This window comes from Scaptodrosophila lebanonensis, unplaced genomic scaffold (assembly GCF_003285725.1).
Source record: "Scaptodrosophila lebanonensis strain 11010-0011.00,11010-0021.00 unplaced genomic scaffold, SlebRS2 tig00000061-arrow-pilon, whole genome shotgun sequence".
Classification (NCBI taxonomy): Eukaryota; Metazoa; Arthropoda; class Insecta; order Diptera; family Drosophilidae; genus Scaptodrosophila; species Scaptodrosophila lebanonensis.
The window spans coordinates 6,837,232-6,843,231 of NW_022060554.1; positions in this window are offsets into that span (position 1 = coordinate 6,837,232).

Consider the following 6,000-nt stretch of genomic DNA (forward strand, 5'->3'; position numbering starts at 1 on the left):
AAACTTTACAAAAATACTTTTCATCAAATTATTTCAATCGATATGGCACATATTAGGTAATTTAATTTATGGCAAATCCAAATTACAATTACATTTCATATTACTTGTAATTTATATGAATCTATGGGCAATATCGACAGGGTGTGGCTTCCTTTTCTTTATAGATCCTTATTGGAACATTTGTATTTCGAAGACGCCCCATCTATTGTGCAGCTTTCTTATGGAGAACGTAATCAACTTTGTGTAATCCTAGGTCCTTTTCAATGTTTGCCGTTTTCATATACCAGGGGGCACCAGTTATCAGGTGAAGTGTTTCAAGATTCGGATAAGTTAATGTAAATAAATGCTGTCAATTGCATTTTGAACTCTTCACGTAAAATATACCTAAAACAACTTCAAATTAGTATTAATATTTATGAAGTTTTTGTTTTTTCATTAATTCAGTTGGTATTCGTACTATTTATATAAGTATGTCATTCTTAACTGTATCCGTTTAAAATGACGGATATTCCTCCGAAAATATTTTGATTTATCCTGATGATTCCTGTTTTTCAAATCATATAAATGTGGTTTCTCATTGGAAATGAATGTCCACGTAGCGCTATATAATAATAATAAGAATATCTCTGCAGTGTATACAACATACTTGTACATATACCTGCTCACATCTCACACAATAAAATCACTTTGGATAATTTCGTGTTGGCAATAGTTGTGTTTCAGTGCGATTGCTATATAAGTATGTTGAGCTTGCGATCTCCACACGCGTACATCTCTAATCGATCGTCCGATTGCTAATTTGTTAGTGTGTGTCGGCGCTTTTCGTATTCTGCGCATGCGTGGGCGCCGCTGAACAGCTGCTCTGGCTGCGCTCGTTTGCTGCTCGTTGCTCTGCTTGCGACCGCTTGACCGTGATACTCGAATTCGATGGTTTTTGTTATTGTTTCGGTTTTTTTTCGCGCTACTGAAGTAGCGAAAGTTTTTCTTGCGTCGATTTTATTGAAATGAATTTTTTGTGCGTTCGATGCGTTGTAATTTTACTTTCTTTTGATTTGTTTAATTGGACGAGCTTTGTGTGTGTTTGTGAGCTTTTTATGCTTTGTTTGCGGTCTGGCATTTTTGTGTGGCCCGACACTGTTTACACTGTTTACGTGGTTTGCTTTAGCAATTGCCGGTAGCACTTTTTCACAGGGTGTGTACATACTAAGGGCATAAATGAAGAGACGCATTGTTTACTTGATACATACATACAATCACATGTTTTATATCATACCTTATCTATATGTAGCTATTTATTTTAATCTATTAAAACTTATTGTCAAACCCGCACAATATGTTGTATGTGGTAATAGTTTTTTTTTGTCGAATCAATTTTTTCGGATTTCACATGTTCCTGTCAAAAAACAAGCAGGTGGTAAAACGTAAGTACTGCAAGTTCGCAACCCATCGAACTGCTAATTAGAGCTATACCAACATCGATGTTTTCGATATTTTAAAACCACAACATCGATACTATTGGTAATTTCAAATACACTATTTTCCGTTAGTCTTATTCGTTAGATCAATATTTTTGTTCAATTTACGATGTTGCTTTTTAAAAAGCTCCTACTTTGTGTTATAATTTGCTAAAAGTGTCTTCAGAGACATCTCATGTGGCTGGCACACCCATGATCTGCCTGACCGGACATATTTTAATGATTCATCATTGCGTGCATCAAAAATTGTAACGGGCTTAGTGACAAAGATTCGTTGTGTTGCCCTTAATTGCAAATTTTATTGCATAGATACGTTTGAGAATTGTCCATACATTTTTTGAAGTTCTTCCAAACAATAGATGGCTTCTTTCCCCTCGTGGTGGCATCAATGGTTCCGTTCCTCCGCACATAGTTGTCCATTAATGTAACTACATTGGTATAAAAGGGGAAACACTTATTGAAGCTTAAATTACGTGAATTCATAGCAAACAATCACTACCGATATGCACTTCATATTTACTTACTACCTATCCATTTTAATCAAAAATATATTAAAATCCACTTAATAAATAAGAATTCTGGGACTTTTTCTTCCTGCTAATGGGCTTCCGAATTTTCAAAAAAGTACCTTAATTTCGATATTGGCAAATAAAACATCGATGTTAAATTTCAGGTAAAATGTGTAGAATTTTTCTGGAATTTCGTATGGGTTATTTTAAATCATCATAGTTTCGGAGCATTTATTTATTTTATTTTCGACTGTTTCATCTTTACAATTAGAAATATTTTTTAGTATTTTCTATATTGGCGAAAACACCGATTTATCGATGTTGACATCGATGATTTTGCCAGCTCTACTGCTAATGTCAATAAAAAGTAGCCTCTATACTAAACTATTGGCCAATACCCCACGCGTAAAAATTGAGTTGATTGAAATGTTATATAGCTCAGTTGGTTTTTATTAATGGATTCATTCTGAGATTTAAACACATGTAATTATTTACAAATATGAAAAACTAATTTGACAGACAGTGACCCACAGCTTATTTTATGGAGGTGTGAAAGTGCCAATTGGGCCATTCGGTCGAACTTTCGGATGTATCAAAATTTGGTTCCTCAGGCAGCGAAGTTGGCAGACTTTAATATTATTGCTATTTTATGGACAATATTGGATCAAAAATTTTGGAAACATAAAACTTCCAATAAAAACGACCACAAAGAGGCGCTAAGAATTAAAGGTGCCTCAAAAGTTAGTGATATTGATGCAAAATTGCCTTAGTGTAGTTGTAGACCATAAGGGCTTTTATATAAAATATAATAAAAGAATGAAATTATTATAAAAACAAAAGTTTTCCACAACAAAACTAGCTGCATAAAATCAGCTATGCAGTTTTTTTTTAATAAATAAATGTCCATTTATTGGATATAAATAAAATCTTATATTAAACTAGAGATTATAAACTTTCAAATGGTACCAAAAGTTTCGCCTCCAAAAGCGAGAATATGAACTGCTTAAAATAAGCTGGGAGCCACTGTACATTAAGATCAAAACTATAATAATAATTAACTTTTAAGTTGCTAAGACTAACAAAGAGACTAACTATATAACAGGTATAGAATTTAGAATTTTTATCGTAGCCACAGATAACTTCATCATTGAGGACACTGTGGCCAATGTATGGGATGTAGACATAGCCACACTAATTGCTGCGCCCTACCGGTCTTAATGGCTAGTTAGTAGCTGCATTTAATGCGCATATTAAAGAAGTCTATTATCATATTGCTATGTTTAACAGCAAACTTTGTTGGTGGTCACATTTAAAGTCTGCAATGGACCGCGGCGTACCTGCCCATCAACCAAACGACCGCCTTGCATAATTGCCCTGCAAGTGCATGTCTAGCTTGTCGCATAAATAACCAGTGCCGGGCAAGTCGTGTCCGGCTATACGTGCAACATTTAAATATGTGCTCATGTTCGCAGTGTATGTTCCTACAATGTACAAAGATGCATACATACATACAAATATGTACTCATATGTACATTTTTCGTTTGCCTTTTTTTCTAACAGCGTATTATGCAAATGACACTTTTTTTAACGGCGCCCATTGACTGGCCCCTCCAACTTGCGCTGTATAGGGGCTCGACATTGGTTTGTCATAGGCAGTGACAAAAAAAGCAACAACAACGGCAGCCACGCTATGCTGGCCAACACAACTTGGACATCATTACGCAGATAATTAATATGCCAAGTATTATGTGCGCGCATACAAATGAGACTTTTTCCAGTCTGCCCAGCATCCCATGCTCGTTCGGATCATGCCGGGACTCTTCATTCCACCGTCTGCTGAAAACACAAATGATCTGATCGTGAGCATAGGACCCCAAAAATGTTCCCCCTCGATTAAATTCTTATAGCCATAAATGTATAATCTGCACCTGTTGTTGCTTTGCCTCAACTCTCTACTGCAATTTACGCACTTAGGCGCAATCCCGATATCAATTGCTGTTAAACATGCATTATATAATGAATATAAAATAGTATTAATAACAATGTTATATTCATTTTTTCCTTGTTTTAAGTCTATATTTTATTCATTTTTGAGCCACATCGCTTTGCCAAACCAGCAGTTACCGGCTTTATGCCATTCAGAGTGCTTAAGTTTGAAGTAAAATGTGTAGAATGTTTATAGAAATTCTTATGGGTTATTTTTAATCATCTCAGTTTCCGAAGATTTATTTTTCCAAAATCTAAAAACAATAATATTTTAAGCTGACCTTCACCAAACTTGGTATGTAGATTCAAACAGTGTTTTTCACTGACGGGCTTGATCGACTGTAGTGTTTTTTCCCGCTCCGTTCCTAGAGTCGTTAAAATAGTTTTCTTTGAAAAGTTGAAAGCTTGTGGCTCAGTAGAAAGTTGCAGGCAAGTTTTTAAGTTCGTATAATCGATATATTAAATCTATAGATGTTAAAACGGCTAAAGCGAAATTAAATTAATAAATGATGTTTTTTGTTGATAGGCAGGGTAATTATGTTTCTATCATCAGACGACCAATTCCGTGTCGTTCAAAATGCTCCCAAAATTGGTGAACAAGCTTAAGACGGTCAATTATTCCCAGACTATGGCAATCAATGTATTTACTCGTATGTTGGCATTCATATATTGTGGCTGCAATAAGAGGTTATTATTATATTACCATATGTGAAAAGCTTGTACCGAAACTACAGGCATGCTGTTGTAAAAAGAGACCGCCACAGGCGAGACTGGAATTTAAATTACTCCCGTAATTCGGAAAACCAACCTCAGGAAAAAAAAAGAGAGAACGCTACAGTCGAGCAAGCCCGACAGTTAAATACCCTTCCGACACTGAGATATAAGCGACACTTATATACAGTCGACTCTCATTAATTCGAAACTTGAGGGACTGTTCAAATATTACGAATTATCGAGTGTTTGAAATATCAAATGGTTCGAAATATGTGAGAGAAAATAAATTAAACTTCGTATTATGAAGTGTTGATCAATTATTATTTAGTAACTGCTATTCTATAACCATGTCAAAAGAGTAACTGTAACTGAATGATAACTAAACTAAAACTAATAAATTAATAAAACTCGAATAGACTAGAATAGACTGGTTAATGTACGCTCTGACGGCCGGAAGAACGGACGGACATGTCTAGAACGATCGGATATGCTTCCTTCGGATATGCTTCCTTCTGCCTGTTACATACTTTGCACAAACCTAATATACCCTTTTCACGGGTAGAGGGTATACAAAAAACAATTAAAAACGTGTTGAGACCCTTTCGTCGTGCCTGTTGCAGTTTGGAGGTGGTGGCGACGCTCGGATATGAACATGGACATGCCGCGGCAAATGTAAATTAAATTTTAACAAACAGTTTGGCGCGTGTAAAAATTTCACTTTTGATTTATTTTAGTGTCATGGGGGTAGCAAAAAAGAATGTACTTACATATGTATACGTATGTGGAAGGGATAGTGTTGGATGTAAAGAGACTTTAAAGTTAGCAGAAATTAGATTACATCCTGCCTGTACACCTATGCCACTATTTCGGATGAAGCTATTAAAACTAATGATTAAATTGACTTGCTTTTCCAGCTATCACAAAATTGTATAAGCCACGTTAATTAAACTAGGAGTGTGCTACTACTATGTTGCTTCTCGAAGTTGGCTGTTAACTCCAGTCAGTTTTGTTTGTACGACGCCCTTCTCTGTTCATTTGCAGCCGAAAATATAATTAGTAATACCACTTTTATTTCGAATGTATCTTTGTGCATTTTTTCAGCCCGTTTCTGTGGGCTTTTATACGAGTTAAGTAAATGTGCTCTTTCGTATTCTGCTCCTTAGAGTGGGGAGTGCTATGGCTGGCTTATGAAAGGCTGCCGTACACCGGTCAGAAGGCTTTAAAAGGCAGCACACACTTCATTGAGTTTGCAAGTTGAATAAAAAGAGGAAACATTTGACTATATTTTTGAGCCCAGTCACTTTCCTAACTAGACA